Consider the following 22,325-nt stretch of genomic DNA (forward strand, 5'->3'; position numbering starts at 1 on the left):
TGCAGTCTGACTGCCACATCCTGAAATAAATAAGAAACTTAGCTAGAGACAGATTCCGTCAGCCTCGTTCTTTCAGCTGAATAAATTTTGCATTATGTACTTTCCTATCTCAAGCCTCTCAGCTCTGAGAACTTTTCTACCTGTAAAAATTCGTGAACCTGAAGTTCCACTAGGACCAGACACCTGAAAGGCTCAATATGACGTATAATACCTTTTTGAATAACACCCTGGATTTGCTTTCCTGAAATAGTCCCACAACCCATCCACCCTGGAGCTTTCCTTATGATTTGCAATTGAGCTAGTTCCTTTCAAGTTGGCTTCAAGTCTTTCCCTATGGGAATATGGCAATGATTTCCATGTCTCTGTTTATATTTTCTCCATAGAATGGAAGACTCAGCAATTTTATGGATCTTGGGTGAGAAAGGTAGGAGGACAAAGAAGAAATGATGAGTGTTTTCCTGGTGCTTTCTACCTAACCAAGTATACATTAATGAAAAATTCTGCTATGTGTACTATGTGTCTCTACCCTAGCACAGTAGTGCGGGAAAAAGAAAAGATAGAGGTAAGATATTATTGTGGCTTTAAATTTATGCCTCTCGATTTTTTGGTTTTGGTTTTGGCTTCATTTTAATACATTAAGCACACCCATAATCTGGTACTTTATATTCAAAAGAAAAAAAAGCATATTTGACTGTGTCATTTATGTAAGGTGATTGCTAACTCAACAGGAGAAAATATATTTAAAAAAAGTATCTGGTATTCATAATTTATCAAGTCTTGATGATACTAGCAGGATTAAATTTTGGTAATTCTCCTAGGTACTTGAATGATAAATATGATGACCACGCCATCATTCTAATGTTCACTAAAGACCAAAGTAAACCTAAAATGCTCTTTTGAATAATGCTTTTTTATAATAATCCTTTAAATCTCTAATAACATATTCATAAATACTAAAATGCACATTTTATTAAAGATTAGTATTCTAGTAATGAATAACTTATCCCTGACTGACAATTTATCATTTGAAATCTTTAGATCAATATTTCTAACTTTTTTGGTGGCTACTGGTTAATTTACTATTTGGGGGGATACATTTTCTACAATATATTTAAACTAAAGATATAGGACAAAACCTGTAAAATCAATTTACTTTTATCTTAAATTTATATACTAATATTTACTAAGAATCTAGTCAAGTCTAAATTAATAGCTACTGATACTAGTGTCAACAACATGCTGCCAGGTATCAGGCAGATTTCTTAAAGCACTGAGTAGCAATCATGATTTTAGAACACTCAAAGTAGCTACGTCAAAGGCACCATCTACAGCCTTAATTAGAGCACCCTAGTAACTGCTGTTTGTGAATTTGTAACCCATACCCATATCTGCTTTCTCTAGTTAGTGATCCTTTTGATTACCTGCAGTAAATACCCAAGGCTTAAAAATATTCAATACATCTCCAAGTGAACTCCAGGTATTAACCTTGAATGCCCCCATGACCTCCTTTCTTTTACATCATAGGTTGAAACCAGTACTTATTCACTGCCTTTCATATGCCCAATTTTCAAACATCCCCACATCCTAAGTTTTAGCAAAGCTTTTTGGTTTTTATTTATTCTCTGTTCAAACAGTTTACTCTGCAGAATAACGAGAATAGATTAAAAGTTACTGTGAAAATTTAATTAACAGAAAACGGAAACTCCTTCTAAAGCTTCTTAAAGGGGAAAAGAAAGCAATTTTGACATACAATTTCATAGCTAAAAACAAACTATATTTTACATATATATGACTTATAAAGTTGTGGTTTACAATTAGAATATTGCCATTTAAAAAATTTCCGTAAAACTTTCACAAATTTGCTTAAAAATAACACAAAACCGCGCCTCGGAGACGCCGCTGCCGCCAGCATAGCCGGAGACCTGAGCCGACACTGGGGGCTGTCTGTGGGCCCCGCACTCCCTTGATGAGTCGGAGAAGTCCCGTTGTATCAGAGTAAGATGGACGGTAGGTTTGATTGTGATTGCGGTGAGCTGGAGCCACCTGGTCACTAACAAAAGACATCTTGTTAACCAACCGCCCCCAGGGCTTCCTGTTGAAATATACAGCAACAAAGGAAGAAAAGAAGCAAAACGGAAATAGTGCTTGCCAGCACCTTAGAATGATGTTGCTCAGGACCAGTCCAACACTGAATGTATCTGCACTGCGTGGAGAATGTTCATAGAAGCCTGTTGTGTGCATATTTATTCACATTTTTGTTAAATGTTAAATCCTTCAGCACAGTAAATCTGAGTGCATAGTATGTCATTTCATTCCGTTTGAGTTTCTTGAATGTTTTCTTTAAATGTCTGCAGAGTTGCTGCCCCTTTCTTCACCTATGAGTACTGCAATCTTTTTAATTCTCAGTAGGAGTAGAGCTTTTTGAGCTTTAAATCTAAGGGGAACTCAACAGGCCTGGTTGGCATATGCAATGAAACCACCTTGCTGTGGAAGCAAAATTATTATTTTTTTCTACCTTTTTGAAAGATCTTTCCTTTTGAGGCCAATTTTCTTCCTTATTTACACAAGTTCAACAATTTGAAAGGAAGAGGCAATAGTAAGGGTTTCAAAATGGCAGAGAAATTTAAAAGACTCCTGAAATCTGGGCTCTAGGTATGTGGACTTAAAACCATGGGGTTGTGGAGGCAATGGCTTGCTTTTTTTCTGCTGTAGATAATGACTGTGACAAAAGAGTAGCCATCAAGAAAATTGTCCTTACTGATCCCCAGAGTGTCAAACATGCTCTACGTGAAATCAAAATTCTTAGACTTGACCATGATAACATTGTGAAGGTGTTTGAAATTCTTGGTCCTAGTGGAAGCCCGTTAACAGATGATGTGGGCTCTCTTACCAAACTGAACAGTGTTTACATTGTTCAGGAGTACATGGAGGCAGACTTGGCTAATGTGCTGGAGCAGGGCCCATTACTGGAAGAGCATGCCAGGCTTTTCATGTATCAGCTGCTATGTGGGCTCAAATATATTCACTCAGCAAACGTACTACACAGAGATCTCAAACCAGCTAATCTTTTCATTAATACTGAAGACTCGGTGCTGAAGATAGATGACTTTGGTCTTGCACGGATCATGCATCCCCATTATTCCCATAAAGGTCATCTTTCTGAAGGACTGGTTCCTAAATGGTACAGATCCCCACCTCTTTTACTTTCTCCTAATACTTAAACTAAAGCCATTGACATGTGGGCTGCAGGCTGCATCTTTGCTGAAATGCTGCCTGGTAAAACCCTCTTTGCAGGTGCACATGAACTTGAACAGATGCAGCTGATTTTAGAGTCTATTCCTGTTCTACAAGAGGAAGATTGACAGGAGCTTCTCAGCATAATTCCAGTTTACATTAGAAATGACATGACTGAGCCACACAAACCCTTAACTCAGCTGCTCCCCGGAATCAGTCGAGAAGCACTGGATTTCCTGGAACAAATTTTGACATTTAGCGCCATGGATCGATTGACAGCAGAAGAAGTGCTTTCTCATCCTTACATGAGCATTTATTCTTTTCCAATGGATGAGCCAATTTCAAGTCATCCTTTTCATATTAAAGATGAAGTTGATGATATTTTGCTTATGGATGAAACTCATAGTCACATTTATAACTGGGAAAGGTACCATGATTGTCAATTTTCAGAGCACGATTAGCCTATACATAACAACTTTGATATTGATGAAATTCAGCCTGACCCAAGAGCTCTGTCCGATGTCACTGATGAAGAAGAAGTACAAGTTGATCTCGAAAATATTTGGATGGAGATAGTGAAAAGTATTTGGAGGATCCTGCTTTTGACACCAATTACTCTACTGAGCCTTGTTGGCAATACCCAGATCATCATGAAAACAAATATTGTGCTCTGGAGTGTAGCCATACTGGTAACTACAAAATGAGGTCATCATCATACTTAGATAACTTAGTTTGGAGGGAGAGTGAAGTTAATCATTACTATGAACCCATGCTTATTGGAAAGAACAAAGCAAAGAAAAATCTGATAAGAAAGGCAAGTCAAAATGTGAAAGGAATGGATTGGTTAAAGTCCAATAGCATCACAGCAACTCGCTGAAAAAGAAAGGGAAAAGAATCAGGGATTTGATTTTGATTCCTTTATTGCAGGAACTATTCAACTTAGTTCACAACATGAGCCTACTGCTGTTGATGACAAATTAAATGACTTGAATAGCTCAGTGTCCCAACTAGAATTGAAAAGTTTGATATCAAAGTCAGTAAGCCGAGAAAAACAGGAATAAGGAATGGCCAATTTGGCTCAGTTAGAAGGCTTGTACCAGTCTTCTTGGGATAGCCAGTTTGTGGGTGATGGGGAGGACTATTTTCTCATAAGTCAGTTTTGTTGTGAGGTAAGGAAGGATGAGCAAATTGAAAGGGAAAACACTCACCCCAGTTACCTGGACAAGTTCTTTAGCAAGGAAGAAGATATTGAAATGCTAGAAACTGAGCCAGTAGAGGATGGGAAGCTTGGGGAGAGAGGAAGTGAGGAAGGATTTCTGAACAACAGTGGGGAGTTCCTCTTTAACAAGCAGCTTGAATCCATAGGCATCCCACAGTTTCACAGTTCAGCCAGGTCACCACTTAAGTCAATGCAGGCCACATTAACACCTCCTGCTATGAAATCTTCCCCTCAGATTTCTCATAAAACATACAGCAGCATTCTGAAACATCTGAACTAAAACACTCAGCAGACATTTCTTTTTGTATTCTTCATGAAATGTGTTTTGTCTTTGTTATTACTAGTGTTTAAGTCATTTTTTTACTTGAATCAGATGGTGTCATTTAGAAAGGATTTTTTTTCTTGGTTTTTAAAATCCAGACTTTTTTTCTACATGTGAGATGGTTTTCATTTTAACTGGCATGTCATTTGCACACAAAAATAAAGAATAAAGCAAAATAATGCAATGTGGGAGGAGACAAAAGAAATGCACTAAGACAAGTAAAAAACATTCTCTCATAGAACAATGATCTGCTTTACAGGAAACAAAAATCTTGCCTTGAAATTTACACAGTGAGACTGTACATAATTACATGAAAATATCTATTTTTTTCTTAAAATATTTTTCATTCTTGAGTATTTTCAAGTTTTTCATACTGAACACATTTCTTAAAAACACATGATACCAGCAGCAACTGAAAATGAATGATGAATTTGGTACACATGTGTTATCTACCTCAAGGTAACAGAAGTATGTGGCAAAACATATACTACCCATAGTGCTTCACAATATGCACTTCTATTTAGCCAGCGTTTATTGCAGTATTCTTAATAAGATTCACTCACCGTTTATAAATGTTCTGGTATGCATTCTTTATAGTGAAGTGTTACTACATCACATCTTATTTATTTTAGCAAATCAATATATTTTCTATATTTAATTCTAAAAAGTTAACTTAGTTTTTGAAATTTATTTGCAAATACTCTTTTTCTATTTGACACTATGGTTTGTTGTCTACTTAGCTGAATATATGTAAGCTTATCCTAAGGCTGTCCATGTACTTAATTTACTTAAGTATTCATTTTAAGTAAAGCGCTCACTGTGTATAAGAATTTGTATTTTGGAGGTACTTCATCTATCTACAAAGAAAAATTAGGAATTATTTTATTACAAAATGCTCCTAGAAGTCTTAATTGTGTTTATTTAAAAAGAAAACTGTAATGTTAGATGTGTGTGCATGGAAGTAATTAAGGTACTTAATTATTGTAGTTTAAAAGTTGTACATGATAAGACATATTTTGTTTCTACTATATGCTTTTACTGAATGACCTATTCCCCATCCCAAGGCAAGCATGAATAAAATTAGGTTAAATGTAAAAATAATCAAAACAAAAAACCCCACGAAACCAGTGACGATGTTTCAGGAGCCAAGTATTGAAGTAACTACTACATTGTATAATAGGCATGTTCTTTTCAGAGTAATATGTTACTCAAATTATTAGTAGGAATTGTTAATATGGTAGAAATATATTGAAATGAATTTTAGGAGAACTGGTATATTTTATTAATTTATGGAGTTATTCTCTTCCTTGTTCCAAAATAAGTTTAAGGTGTTTTACTGATGTGGCATTGATTTATGTATTTAATAAATATTAAGTTCTTAATATATAGTAGGTAGATGGAGATAATGATACAGAAGGCAAACATTATACTTGTTCTCATGATTTTATAGTATAGTGAGAGATATTATAAGATGAAAAACTAATTATATAAATTAACTGGACAAAAGAAAAGCACACATGGAGTAGAAGGGCATTTTATTTTTTTTCACATGCAGCAATTAAGAGAGAAGAAAGCCAATGGAAAAACAAAACAAAACCAAAAAACAAACAAGGAAAAACTTGGGATTTTCAAACGGTATCTTAAACCAGAGAATGGCAAACATTTTCTGTAAAGGGCTAAGTAATATATATATTAGTCTTCGCAGCTACTCAACTCTACTTTTGTGGGTTGAAAGCAGCCATAGGCAATCCTTGAAAGAATGGGTGTGACTGTATCCCGAGAAAACTTTATTTATCAATATCAGTAGTCTGCAGGATTTGGCACATGGATGTAGTTAGCCAACACCTGACCTCAAGGGCTATGAAGGGGGAACTGAGGTGTGGTTGAGGATTGATGGACATGATTATTATTATTTTTTTTAGTAATACAACTTTATTCTTAAAATATCATTTTTTTTTGTTTCAGAGCTAAATACTTTTTTGAATTTTATTTTATTTTTTTATACAGCAGGTTCTTATTAGTTATGTATTTTATACGTTAGTGTATATATGTCAATCCCAATCTCCCAATTCATCCCACCAACACCCCCCACCCCGTCCAGCTTTCCCCCCTTGGTGTCCATACATTTGTTCTCTACATCTGTGTCTCTATTTCTGCCTTGCAAACCGGTTCATCGGTACCATTATTCTAGATTCCACATATCTGTTTTTATCACAAAATGGGTTGGATTTTGTCAAATGCTTTTTTGAGTCTATTAAGGTAATCAGGTAGTGTTTTCCCCTTTATTCCATTAATAAGGGGCATTATACTGATTGATTTTCACAGGTTGAACCAACTTTGCTTTTTTTTTTTTTGGCTGCAGAAAGCTTTATTGTTTCCATTTGGTCCAAGGCTTGGGAGAGGGCCCCAGGGTGTTTAAAAAGCTGCCTAGGGCTTCCCTGGTGGTGCAGTGGTTGAGAGTCCGCCTGCCGATGCACGGGCCACGGGTTCGTGCCCCGGTCCAGGAAGATCCCACATGCCGCGGAACGGCTAGGCCCGTGAGCCGTAGCCGCTGAGCCTGCGCGTCTGGAGCCTGTGCTCTGCAACAGGAGAGGCCACAGCAGTGAGAGGCACGCATACCGAAAAAAAAAAAAAAAAAAAAAAGCTGCCTAGTGGCTGCAAAGACGGGCTCCAGACAGAAGCCCTGACACCAGGGGGGCTCCTCAAAGGCCTCTGAGCTCTGGAGGCTCCTAGTTGTGCTTGAGGGTGAGCTTTTCAAAGATACTGGCCGAGCCCAGCCTGGGACCAGCCAGCCTGCGGAGGTTAGTCAGGTGGTCGCCATCTGCTTGATGAGTTTCAGCTGCTCCTGCAGGAAGCGGCTCTCCAGGAAGTCACAGGGGTGTGTGTCTGCGTGGGCAGAATCCAGGGCCTGCGGGCCCGCAAGGGCCTGTCTCAGGTTTTTCTCCATGAGAATGGCGGCTTCCATAGCGTCCTGGGTTTTACCCCACTCATCTTGGGACGGCTTCTGTGCTCCTGGAGGAGGGTGCGGCTGCTGCACTGGTTTTGCATCTTTAAGAGACGTTGGGCGCCCTCGTGCTTCTCCTTGGCCAATTCGCAGAAAAAGTGGCCCACGCTCTCCAGAGCCACATCCTCGTGGTGGAAATAGAAGCCCAGAGAGAGGTAGGTGTAGGAGGACCCACATGCATGGGCGGTTGATGGCAGCCTCTACCTCAGTGGAATAATTCTGAGGAATCTGGGAGCTCATGGTTGATCGGTAATACGGAGTTAAGCTCAAAAAATGGCGTTGGCTGGGGCTTCCCTGGTGGCGCAGTGGTTGGGAGTCCACCTGCCGATGCAGGGGACGTAGGTTTTGTGCCCCTGTCCGGGAAGATTCCACATGCCGCGGAGCGGCTGGGCCCGTGAGCCATGGCCGCTGAGCCTGTGCGTCCGGAGCCTGTGCTCCGCAGCGGGAGAGGCCACAGCAGTAAGAGACCTGCGTACCGCAAAAAAAAAAAAAAAAAAAAAAAAAATGGCGTTGGCTGGTGCCGAAAGCTGAGGATGGCTGAGTGCCTGATTCCGAAAGTTGCGAGTGGAAAAAAGTTGGAGGGTGGTTGGAGGCAGGAGCAAGGGGCGTCCCTGGGTCTGTTTTGCCCAAACACTGTTGAAGCAAAAGAGAGATCCGCAGGACCGCCTGAGCGCCCTGCCCCAACTTTGCATTTCTGGGATAATACCCATTTTATTGATGTCCAACCTTTTTCATATACTTGCTACTATTTTGTTGAGGATGTTTGCATCTGTGTTCATACAGGATATTGATTTATATTTTTTTCCCTTATGCTGTTTTTGTCTGGTTTTGGTATCAGGATATTATCAGTCTCATAAAAAGAGTAGGGAAGAATTCCTCTTTTTAAAAAAATTTTTGAAAAAGTTTTTGAAGAGTTGGTGTTAATTCTTACAAGAGACCACCAGACATGTCAAATAATGACAATTGTCTGGAAATGAGGCTCTGAAGGAGTGTGCTAACTCTGTTCCCTCTGGTAGGTATTGCGCTGCTAGTTTGCACTGAGATTGCAGGCTCTTGGTTTTCAAGGCTACCCCGGAGCCTGAGACGGGTAATGAAATAGGGCAAGTTAAAATGCTACAGAGAGTGCTGTTCTTACCAAAATTCAGTCATTTTTTTTTTTGAATAAACACTCCCTGGATTGCTTTGAGCTTTTAAGTAACTTCCAGAGTCCTGAATTAGTTGATTCTGACAATTTTTGTAAAATTTCTTGTTGCTTTTAAGGAAGAGAGAATTTTGGAAGGACTAAAGGCTGATATCCACATATAATTTTTGTGTTATAAACACATCTTAAAATTTTAAAATCTCACACAGTTTAGAAATTGTAGAAAATTTTGCGCACTGAGATCATATTACTAATATACAGAATGGAAATGGTGATTTTGAACAGAAGTATGAATGAGAATATGGAAACATCATGTTCATACTCATTTCCCAGTATCTAGGGGATGCATTATACACTGTTCTTCTAAATAAACCTATAGGTATATTTTATAATATAGTATTTTAACACAATTGTTAAATATTTGAGACAAGTATTTTATGTCAGTCATTGCTTTATCTTGTAATTTTGCTTATGTTTGTTTCTTGCTGCAATTATTTTATCCCAGTCTACTTTACATTTTAAAAAAAATTTTATTGGAGTATAGTTGATTTACAATGTTGTGTTAGTTTCAAATGTACAGCAAAGTGATTCAGTTATACATATGCATATATTCATTCTTTTACATATTCTTTTCTCATATAGGTTATCACAGAATATTGAGTAGAGTTCCCTGTGCTATACAGTAGCTCCTTGTTGCTTATCTATCTTATATATAGTGGTGTGTGTATGTTAGTCCCAAGCTCCTGATTTATCCCCCCCCCACGATGTTTCCCTTTTGGTAACCATAAGTTTGTTTTTGATATATGTAAGTCTGTTTCTCTTTTGTAAATAAGTTCACTTGTATCATTTTTAAAATTAGATTCCACATGTGAGTGATATGTATTTGTCATTCTCTGACTTACTTCACTTAATATGATAATCTCTAGGTCTATCTCTGTTGCTGCAAATGGCATTATTCTGTTCTTTTTTTTATGGCTGAGGAATATTCAATTGTATATATATATATATACCACATCTTTATCCGTTCCTCTGGCAAAGGACATTTAGTTTGCTACCATGTCTTGGCTATTGTAAATAGTGCTGCAGTGAACATTGGGGTGCATGTATCTTTTCGATTTATGGTTTCTCCGGATATCTGCCCAGGATTGGGATTGCTGCATCATATGGTAGTTCTATTTTTAGTTTTTAAAGGAACCTCCATACTGTTCTCCCTAGTGGTTGTACCAATTTACATTTCCAGCAACAGTGCAAGAGGGTTCCCTTTTCTCCACACCCTCTCCAGCATTTATTGTTTGTAGTCTTTTTGATGATAGCCATTCTGACCAGTGTGAGGTGATACCTGATTGTAGTTTTGATTTGCATTTCTCTGATAATTAGTTCTGTTCTACTTTACATTAAAAAAAAATGTTTCCGTAGTCAGAAATGTTGTTTTTATGTAGCCAAATCTCTCAGTCTTCTCATTTGTGTAATCACCTATGGTTTCTTCATCTTAGATGTTAGGTAAATATCCAATAGTTGGCTAAATATCCTTTTCAATTTCTTCTTGTGTTTACTTGGACAGGTTTTAAATAGTCAACTTTTTAAACTTCCTAGAATTTATTTTCATGTGTGAAATGAGGCGAGGGTCTAAATTTATCTAACATGTTTTCTTTTATCATTGATTTTGATGTCTCATCTATCATAAATAGTATGACCTATTGCTGTACTTTTAACTTTTTAAAAAATGTTTTTATATGTTTAATCCTACATCCACACATTATTATTATACTGACTGTTGACTTAGAATATATTAAGAAATGACTTTTCTATTTCCATCTTTGAAAAATGTTTATCAGAAATATGCATTGAAGTTTATTAAATGATTTTCAGGCTCTACCAGGATTAATTATAGTTTATTGTGTTTAACCTATCACAATGCCATATTTATATATTTCATAATATGTTTTAAAATCTTTAAATTCATTAGATAAAAAGAAACTAGCATTAGTTAGGTATATGTTTTTTTCCAGGAAACTTTACAGATTATATCATTTATGCATCACAATAACCTCATAAATTAGTTATAGATCAAAGCCAAAAACCCCTGAGGTTTGGTGATATTAACACTGAAAGTGATGCAGTTGATAATTTGGATTTGAATATGCATATTAAAAGCCATGACTTCACCCTGTTAATTCAATTTGTATTGTGTTTCATTGAAAATTTTTCTGTGTTAATAACTAGGAATTCACTGCATAATGGAGAGACAAACATGCAAACAAAAATTTCACTACAATGCGTTAAGTGCCATGACAGAGGTAGTGCACATGATATTCTGGAAATACTGAGTATGATAAACTTAACTCTCCCCAGGTTTATAATATAAGTCTTCTCAGAGAAAGCTGGAAAGGGAAGAAAGTGAAGTTTAGAGGAAGCAAGAGAGTTGGACAAAAAGTCAAGGAGATCTGCAATGATGTCATAGAACACAATATTTGTGGATGAAGGCGTTAAAGAGCTGGAAGGAAGAACTTTATATTGAGATGTAAGAAGTTGATTACAGTAGACCCGCTCTTAATTTTTATCAAATTATAAGAGTAGCTGTAAAAATCATGTGACTCTGTGAATTTACAGTAATGTGCTTTAAAAAATATTTATTCCCACATTTGGCATATATACGCCAACTGTATAGTATTCTGTACTTACTCTACTGCTAGTTTTTTATTTTATTTATTTATTTATTTATTTATTTATTTATTTATTCATTTTATTAGTTTCTGCTTTATAACAAAGTGAATCAGTCATACATATACATCTGATTCACTTTGTAATAAAGCAGAAAGTTTTTTAGATTAATGCAGATTTTCTAGTCTTCCAGCTTCCCTTGTCGTATCAGGAAGTTGGAAAGCAAGACTGAGAGTGAGTCAAGATCTCCTTTTACCACTTTTCCATCCTAACTGAGGAGATAGAACTTAGGTTGAACATGTGAAAGGAGCAAGGTCAGGAATGACTGAGACGTGCCCTGAGGACCTCCATGTTCACTGCTTGTGCTGAACTTTTGCTGAACAGTCTAAATAAAACTGCTGAATAGTTGCTGAGTTGCCAAAAGGAAAGAAAAATGCTGAGAACTGTACTTTTTCTGAACTAGAGAAAACATACCTTTCCGTAGTAATAGATGAGATATACTCAATAACCCAATTGTATTTATAGAACAAATTTATCCTCCAATCCAAATTCTTGGGAAACAACTTGTGTAAGACTGCATGAGCTTCCAGCTTTTTCCCGTAAAAACCCCTATCCATTTCCTCTGATGGGACACTATTCTGTGTTCCTCTGGAATCTGTGATCCCAGAATAGCAATTCTAAGGCCCCAGATAAACTGCCTTTTGGCCTCTTTATAGTTTGTGGTCATTTGGGTTGACAAACTTTAGTATTGTTTCTCATTCTAGTCACATCATTGTAGTTTTTATAAACATTTAAAAGTTCTACCATGCATCCAATACTCTTTATTAATTTCTGCTGGGGTTTTACATTTCTTTTTGTTTGATTTTATAGGACTTGTGTGAAATGCTAAGACCAGTTTCCAGCATTTTTACCTCTTCTGATACTTTAAGGTACTTTAAGGTAAAAGCTATTCTTTTAGTTTTAGCTTAGTGTTGCGGAAAAGTATCAAGGAGAAAGGTGAGCCTGATTGCCTGATGTAGAATATCTTTTTCAAGTCATCATCTGAATATCTCTTTAGCCCTCCTAAACATTACATATTGATTTTGAAAGGAGACAGAATGGAAATTCATGGTCAAATAGCCCAAAATAGGGCAGTGCTATTAAGTAGAAGCAGATAAAAATGAAAGGCTTACAGAAAAAGCACTCTACTAGTTAACACAGTCATTCCTCGGTATTGGGGGTGGGGTTCAGATTGGTTCCAGGACTCTGGGCAGAAGCTCAAGTCCCTTACATAAAATGGTGTAGTGTTTGCATATAATCCTCCCGAATGCATAAATCATATCTAGTTTACTTATAATACCTAATACAATGTAATTGCTATGTAAATAGTTATAAATACAATGTAATTGCTATGTAACTAGTTGCAGCTGTGTGGCAAATTCAAGTTTTGCTTTTTGGAATTTTCTGGAAATTTTTTTTTTTTTTTTTAAATTTTTGACCTGTGGTTGGTTGAATCTGCAGATGAAGAACCCGCAGATACAAAGGGCTGACTGTATTCTCTGGAAAACCTGGCAAGGATAAGTAAAACTTTATTTTAGTTAGGGAAAGGACTGTTTACAAAACAGAATACTATTTATTATATAATTTTCTTTGTGGAACTTGATGAACACAAGATTTCTTTTAGCCGGTAATTTGAACAATGCATGGCTTCATTTTGGATGAAGAGAATTTATGTTTTGTTATTATATTGTCATGGTATTAATACCTGCATAACATTTTAGATGTTGATTACCTAATATTACTGTATATTCTTAGTACTCAAGTCACACTTTAACTTCCTGCTAATTAATCATATAAAATGGTCTGTTGTCCTACAAATTTGTAGCACTGGCTAGGTACACACTAGGTATAGTTTTAGGTTCCACGACTTCACAGGAAAGTCACTAAGAATATTACATGCATTATAAAAATAAATCTATAGGATGTCATTAAATAGTTAATTTTGCTTAACTTTCTAAGAAATACAACATTAGTTGTGGTTTACAAGTGTTCTTGCCCAGATATTTCCTCATCCCATCAAGTATAAAACCTAAGTAAAGAGGTCATACCTATGTCATGAAGAATTATTTCTCTGAGATCTAATATTTTGCTTTTTACTCCAATCCCACCTCTAGCCATTCTTCCACTTTCATTTTCCCATACCTTTGTACATTTTGAATGTACATCTGGAAAACCTGGCAAGGATAAGTAAAACTTTATTTTAGTTAGAGAAAGGACTGGAATGCCTAGAATGACATCTGTAAAATACCCCTTCTTCAAATCCTTTTCCTGGTCCACTAGACAAACTCCTACACATAATTAAAGACCGAGCTGTGACAGTACTTCATTTGGGAAGCCCTTTCTAAAACTGCAGAGTTTAGTAGTTTAGTTTAGTTTTAGTAATTAACATACAGAGTTAATTATTCCTTCCTATATCTTCCCATGGTACCCTGAGTACATCTGTATCTTAATATCTATATTTTGCTGTATTTTTCTTTTTATCTCTTCTGGTATACTGTAAACTTCTTGAAGTTACAGTCTGCCTTAGTAATGTTTGTTTGTAATGTAATGTTTCACATAGCTCAGTTAATAACACAGATGTCAGTCTCTACGTGTTCTGTGGTGTCACAATTCCCGATTATTGACATAATAAGCCCCACCCAGATTCTGGACCACTGAGAGACAGACCTAGTAGTGTACTAGGAGCTTCTAACAACCAGCTCTTGCCCTCTGTGGCCGAGCTGCTTAGCAGCTGGTCTCGCTGCATAGGTTCCTGGTACCTAGGTTTTCCAACATTCTTGCTACAGAAAAAGGTCTTTGGTAGAGACATAACTTGTCATTCTGGAATGACATAGCTTGTGTGGAAGCAGAATATCTACTTTTGGTCTTCCATATCTCATCTCAGGTCTAGATTCCTCTGCATTAAAATCTTCTCCTGTGGTATCTTCTCTCGAGAGTGAATATCAAGACTAGCAAAAACACCTGAAGTTACATAACTACCAGCACAAAAAGCTTCCGTGGACTGTCCAGATGCTCCATGTTTGAACTGTAATTTGGCACTTCAGATTTGTGAATTTGGATTCAATCTGATGAACCAGTCTCCAGGATGGGGATAGCATTTTTTGCTCGACTATTTTATCCTACCCTGGAAGAAGTTTATGACAGTATTAATGGGCCTCCTCCACCAACTTGTCGTCAAGAGTTTACAAATCCTTAATTTTTTTTTTTTAAAGGAGAGGGTGTATTTGGAACAACATCTTCAAGTTGAGAAATATGATTACAGACGAAATCCTTACCCCACGTGCTCTGACACTGAAAGAAAAGCCTGGAATAGACCTGAAATGGGGTGAAGCTGAGGAATTCCTCCTGTGAGCCTTATCATGCAGGAAAGTGTTAAATAGTCAGAAGCGACAGATACACGGAGAACAAGATGGGATGTCTTGTAAAGGGAATCAGCAAGTACTTTCCACATCTGTGGACCATTCTATTCGCATTCCCAGCCTACTGGAGCATTTATATCCTTTCCCCCTCATCTTTTTCCTGAAGCTGGACCAGAGGCAAAGAGTGAGGAATATCACTACAGCAAAATCACCAGGATTTGTACCACCACCTCGTGCATGAGCTCAAGATAACTTCTTGAAGGAACGACTGTGTTTCATGGATGTTTTGGTGTCAAAAGGGGCAAATACCCTGAAATGTGTCACTGACTCGCCTGGGAGTTTATGCCTGCAGGAGGAAGTGTGTGGGAGCCTTTATATACATAGGATGAAGTGGATTTGAAAATGTGATGTGCTGTGGAACTTAAAGGCTCCTCTCAAATTAAGCAGTGGGAGATCCCTGGAGCTAGTCAGAATGCCTCATACATCAGTTCATCCTAAACCTCCTAGAGAAATGGCTCAGTGGACAGACGTGGATTATTATGTCTATTCTAAAATGTGAAACCTGTGTTTACTTTCTTCACCAGATCTTTAGTGAGTGGAGGGAAGGAAAGAATTCTGTTTGGTATTTCTTTGCTTTCATGCAGTTTTTTTGTTTGTTTGTCTGTTTTGCTTTTTTTTTGTTTTTGTTTAAAGCTGAGTTAAGATGGTTTAAGCTCTTTCATGGAACCAAGTGCTAATTTAGACTTTTATTTGAATTGCTTTTTGCTGCAGCAACGATATATATATATATATATATATATATATCAGTATAATAATACCAGGAATTAGTATAATATATATATTATACTGTATAATAATATATATTACAACATATATATAATGATATATATAGATCAGTATAATAATACCAGGAATTAGTATAATATATATATTATACTGTATAATAATATATATTACAATATATATATAATGATATATATATATATCAGTATAATAATCCCGGGAATATCCTAGCTAGCATTTCCCACAAAACTGGAAGAGGCATTTTTTAAGTTATAGGACATCTACTTCCTAGCAGCTTTCTTTTTACCTCCTAGTTTCAAGAGACTATTTTCCATGCTTCCCCTAGGTTTATGCTATTGTGTGCTGCTCTGAAGTGTCATCCCCGGGAGAGAGTGGTAAGAAAGGAACAAAGCAATAGCTCACGACTATCAGGTATCCTATATTTGAAAATACTCAGGGGATGAGTCAGAGTGAACAATGATGATGAGTTAGGGTAATGGGCTTCCTGTGGGGGGAAAATTAACACACAACAAACCTCTCTTGTTCCTTTTAAAGTGCCACTGACACAAACCAGGCCCTAGCATCTTTTAGTACCCTGAGTTCCCTGGTCGGGGTGGACATGAAACGGGGGAGGGTGTTGCGGATGACCGTTTCATGCTGAAGTCACAGAGCTCAGGTTCAAGGTAAGCCTGCAAGACTGAATGGTTGCAGAACTGAAGGCAGCATCTTAGAAAGTGGAAGTATGGAACTGAATATGGACATGTGCACACATGTGTCTCTTCCTTGTCTAAAGTAATCAGTCTCTTGAACGATCATTTTCACCATGATAAGTTTGTCACAGAGGAAGGCAGTGGCCATAGCTGCCTGGTATTCTGGGCTGGTTCGAGGGGGTAGATGCTGTGGTGAATGCAGGTATGTTTCAAAAATAAAAGGAAAACAGAGAAAGAGAATGAGCAAAATGAAAAAATAGGAGAAAGAGGAGAAGGAGAAACCAAAAATGAACAACAAAGAAAGAGTATGATGTGGCCCTGCAGTTTTTCAGATGAAATATTCCTGCTTACATTCGCTCACTGTGTTTTGAAAATCAGTGTCATTTCTAAAGGAACTGTCCAAATTTTCCGGATATTCCTTGTCCTTCATCTGGTTGGTATGATGTGACTGCTTATGCTGGTAAAGGAAGTGGCTCATGGTGCCGGTGTTGGAGAAGATGATGAATATCATCACTGCTATTACTCCTCCGATGAGAGCCGAGTCACTTTGCACTGCATTGGTGAGTGGTTCCCGCTCATCTGTCTTCTCAAAAAGATCTGATGAAGAATGCACTGTAGTCACTGCACTCACATCCGAATCCATCATCGAGCCACAGCTGGATTCTGTCAGGATCCCTTGGATGGTTACAGGTGCGGTGGTGGCATGGCACAGGGCTGCCTTCAGTGGTGCTATGTGGTTGTATTGGACTGAAGCCAGACAGCCAACATAACTCAGGATGTTTGCTTTAGCAACTTCAGAATACAATCCATGATTCTCTGTGACTTTGCCCAAGGTGAGGGACCTGATAGCCCTGAACTCAGCCTCTGAGGAGAAGTTATAACTGAGTCAGAGATGCTGATCCATCTGAATGGTAAGCCCTCTGCCCTCTCAGTTAATCTTCAGGTGGTTCAGTCTTCTGTTGGCAAAGTTCTCTGTATAAATGGTGAATACATGGGTTTCTTCCTTGCTTAGCTAGTAGCGAACTTGTAAACTTCCTGCTAGTGTTGGAGGGTCTCCTGCAGAGGCGGGGGGTGGCTGTGTCCCACCGCGAGGACAAGGACACTAGCAGCAGAAGCTCTGGGAAGCACCCCCTGGTGCGAGCCCTCTCGAAATCCTTATTTCTTGAGTCTGTTTCTGACATTATTTAATCATCGAGGTTGTAGTTTTAATGTTTGCATGCATTAATAAAGGAGATTGTGAAATATATTTTGGATGTGTATGATGGATTTTGGGTAGATTTTCATCTATGGGGTGGCATGACCTTTTATGACTGCAGAGGATTTAATTAGATGAAACTATAAAGACCTTTTTGACTTCCTAAGTCTGCAGTATGTTTAAAAAAGTTAATCATAAACTTAAATATCAAAGGACATTTTGTCTGGTAAAAATATTCAAATACTTATTGTACTGTTTGTTTTTTACTTTTATTTAACAAAATATCCACTCTTTAGCATAATAATTCAATTTATAAGCCAGCATTACTTGGGAAGATTGGAAATTAGTATCAGCTACTTCAATTCACTAACAGTTTATTTGGGCTTAAGATGGCATTTTCATCATTCTCTTTAAACATTCTGGATCCGTCTTAGCTACTAGACAGTGTCTTCATAGAATATGGCCCGGTTTTCATAATGTAGGTTTGTTAAGTGTATAACCCGTATAAGGGATGGGGAACAAAATTGGGGTAACCAAGGAAGGAGTCATAGAGTTTCGGGATGGCTACCACTCTAGATAATGATTTCTACAGAAAAGCAGTTTAGGTGAGTAAATAACCATTCACAGAATACTAAGGGACATAAGAGAAGGTAGTGGGACTAAAAATATCTCAAAAATTGTGGCTGCATAGAGACAGTAGGGAAAAAAGTGACCCTAGGAAGAAATGGTTGTTTTGCCATGAGGAACCTTGAATGTTTGGGGCATGAACCGGTGGTTGTTAATAAATAGATTCCATGTAAATGACTAACGAAGGCTCATGCTGGGAGCAAGTAGTAGCTTTCCAGAAAGCAAAAATGTTCCCATGAAGAAGCTTCCTGCAATAACTCCTCTCCTATATTCTATTCAGACTATGCATTTAGAAATATAGTGACATAAAACATTTAGCCTTGATAGACAAACTGTAGATTTAATATGCTGATATATTTCTCCGTGAATTAAATCTTCGTAATGAATGCCTGCAATGGGAATATTATCATGACTTTTTTTTCCATAAGGCAGATATTGTCATGATTAAAGTGACGAGAAATGTCATGTAAAGGTAAAGAGGAAATATGTAAGGGTTTCCCCAATATGAGTATTCCATATTTATATGTGACATCTGTATGTTCTTTGGATATTTTGCTATATTTCTATTGTCATTGTACTACTTAAATATCTTTCATTATCCAAAGACTTTAAGGGATTCTATAAACATTAGCATATTAATCCTCTAAAATATATGTAGAAGGGGGTCTGGGGAAAATTATGAAAAGATGAAATTGGTCCTTGGGCACTTTCATTACTTTCAAACCTCTTTTTCCCATTTATAGTACCTATATTTTAATTAAGCAATTTGAGTATAAATTAGATTTCTATGATTGGAATTGTAGGGAAGGCAAAGTGACAGGGAACAATTTTGGCTGGTGTGGGAGGACAAAGCAACTTTTGCAGTGTCCCTCAAATTACACCTGATAAGAGGCTTACTCTGAAGTTCTAAGAATTCCAAGAACACACTTAGCCATTCTATCTATGACATAAGCAGTTTGTTAGTCTAACTATGTCACATTTTGTCTGTTATTGATTAATATTCAATATACTATAATATAAAATATTTTTATAAATTGGTTTTTAAAAACAGAAACTATACATTTTAGCTGAACCATCACTATCATATAGTCACTTTGGGGTGAAGTATAAGAATTTTTCTTTTTTTGTGTGTGTGATGAAAGTCTTGGTTCAAAATTGAAATTGAAGACATGAAATGGCAAAAGAAAAGGTGTTGAGACAGGTACAGGGATGAAAATAGTGGATGGATGGTGAAACCGTATTACGAGAGAAGGCCCTGAGCCCTGGTTAAGGAGGCAACAAAGGTTAATCAGGAAATGACGCTGTTATGTCTACACCTTGAAGAACAGATGAATCACATGTTAAAGTATGAAAATCAGATAGGCAGGGGGAAAAAAGGGAAAAAAGGCAAGAAGAAATGGCTGGAAAGTAAAATGGAGCAATCGTGGCACCCCATGGGACTCAGCAGGATAAACAGGGAAAAGTCTCCTTTAACCCATTGGTGAATCCCAGTTCTTGTCCTGCCTGTTTCCCTCAGATTAAATGTACTATCTGGCTACATTCCTAACTTTCAACCTTTATGTTTTGTTCCCTGAATTCTCATCAGCTTCCTTTTTCTTTGGCATGGCTTTTTCACAAACAGATAAGCTTTCCTCTTAGCATAAAAATATTCATAAGATCTGAAGGTAAAAAGCTCAAAGTGGTGAAAAAGCTTGCGGCCTGGATTTTAGATTTGGGTGTCATTGGCAGATGGTAGCTGTGAATATGAAAGTAGATGTGTTGTCCAGGGAACGACTGGAGGGGAAGTAGACACTGGACCAAAGACTTCAATAGCTTTTTGAATTACTTTTTACCTGAAATTATGTTACTGCAACAAGTCCCTAGAAATACCAGTTGAAGGCTGATTTTCTCCTTCTAAAATGTAGATTACAAAAGCTTACTCCAGAATCCATATACTAAAGCTGAAGGCTTCTAAATTTTTATTTTATTCCTTTTGATCACTTTAATGTCTCTTGGATATTGCAAAGTTTTACAAAATCAGAAAGTAATTATATACAATTTTAACATTACATCATTTTGGCAGCAATTATTTCTTAATGATTTTTATTCTTCTTATCTCAACAACCTTATATAAAATAAAAGCATACTATTCTTAGATTCAGCAACATTTAATTGCTAGTTCAGCACTGTACAACCTCTACTCTTACACTATCGTGAAATGAACACAGACTTTGAAACTAGACAAACCTGAGTGTGAGACACAATTTCACTAGCTTAGGTGTCACCACCTCCATGAAGCCATTAGCTAGTTCTTTTTGTCTTCTCAAGAAACTGACATAGATCTAACTTGACAATTATACCACCGTGTATTAAAATTATCAGCTACTGTGTCAGTTTCCTTCATTACGACTTCTAACAGGCAAAGGAATATGTTTATTCAACACAGAGCCCAGCACGTGTAGGTGCTCCTTTTAATGTTTGAAAAGACAGATGAATAGACAATACTCAAGTGGCTTGATTTATCTTTTTCTTACAGGAAGAAGGAAAAGAGAAGGATGGTAACCTTTTTTCAGCTATGTAGATAAAAAGAACCTAAGCACACTGTGTCAGTAAAATAAGACCAGAAAATGTAAAGCTAAAAGGCATTATCCTGAGAAAAACTCGATGAAGTAAGTAGAGACCCTTATCAATGAAATCTCTGATTGTCATCATGGGCTACATAATAATTGTCATCTGGTTAGGGAGACAGAGGAGTTTCTAGAAATTAATTTGGCTCTTTGGAAATAATGGAGCACATTTCTGAGAAAAAGGTAAATTGTGAAACTCTATGGCACATTCTAAGATTACTGCCCCCCTTTTGTATTTAATTAGCTCATATTCCTAATGGAAGTGTCAGGAAATAGGATAGAAACTCCGTGCAAAAGCTCCTGACCTCACTCTATGATTTCCCATCTCTGTATTTAATAGTATCATTAGACCAGACTTTGAAGCTGGCTTCCATAGAGACTCCTGTTTGCTCAAGTAAAAGAGATAGATGAGAAAGCTCATTATCTTGTATTTGGAACTTTATGCAGCTCCATAATATCGTATATGAATACCTCATAGCTGGTGCTAAATATTCACTAGATAGCTCCCATAATTCTACTGCAGAATCCCTGATTGCTGATTCCAAAATTACAATGCCTCAATTTAAAATAAGTTATTAGGCTCTCAGGAATGTGGTAAAAGTTTCATAAATGGACCTTTTTGGAATAGGGGAAATTCTTTATTGTCTCTATACCTCACTGCACTACTACTTTCATCAAAGATGCTTTGTGACTTAGAAAATGCATCCAAATTTAGGGAAACTGCAGTAGTCTTTTAAAATTAAGATCATTCATTTGAATATATATATATATATATATATATATATATATATATATATATGTACACAACCAGGTTTTCCTGATAAAGTTCTTTGCACAGTTAGAACTTGTCAAAATGGTTATAGTTATCCATAAATGCTCAGATTCTATCAGAGAGTGGATGTTTAACTTGGTAGGAACTAACTCATAAAATTAGGCAAATCTAAGTAAAGTATGCCTTGCTAGCATGGAGGCAAATATGTCACCATGATGGTAAAGAACAGGGCAGAAAAGCTAATCTTGATTGGAGCTCATTTTACTACACCTAGGCACCACATCTATCCATAGCAACAAATGATCTTTCATTCCTTTCTATCCTAGATTCCATGTAAATTGCTTTTTCTTGGATGCATTGATGATGAACTTTGGGGAGAGCCTGTATGATTCTGAGTGGAATCTCTACTGTGATCTAGGCAGATGTCTTCAAATGCTTATTGGTTAATGTTGTGTGTCTGGGCAACATAGGAAAGCCAGAGGAAAAAATTAACACTGGAAATGACACTTGAGGGAAAAAAATCATAAATTAGGGCTTGGTATCTGTGTTAATGTGTAGGTCTGCTCTTCTCTTCTCCACTGCCTAATAAAGACAGCTGAACATTCTCAACTACCTAATAGGGGCTCCCTATGTTCTTTACTGTTGCATTATGT

The 22,325-nt window shown here is 37.0% G+C and overlaps 1 protein-coding gene and 1 pseudogene across 1 annotated transcript in view; one reads left to right on the top strand and one right to left on the bottom strand.

The window, feature by feature from the left end:
* Positions 1 to 22,325, bottom strand: part of HTR2C (5-hydroxytryptamine receptor 2C) — a 139,423-nt gene that overhangs the window by 72,955 nt on the left and 44,143 nt on the right. The gene's annotated exons all lie outside the window — the stretch shown is intronic.
* Positions 2,611 to 4,733, top strand: LOC132482226 (mitogen-activated protein kinase 6-like; annotated as a pseudogene).

The sequence above is a fragment of the Mesoplodon densirostris genome, chromosome X (genome assembly GCF_025265405.1).
Source record: "Mesoplodon densirostris isolate mMesDen1 chromosome X, mMesDen1 primary haplotype, whole genome shotgun sequence".
Taxonomy (NCBI): Eukaryota; Metazoa; Chordata; class Mammalia; order Artiodactyla; family Ziphiidae; genus Mesoplodon; species Mesoplodon densirostris.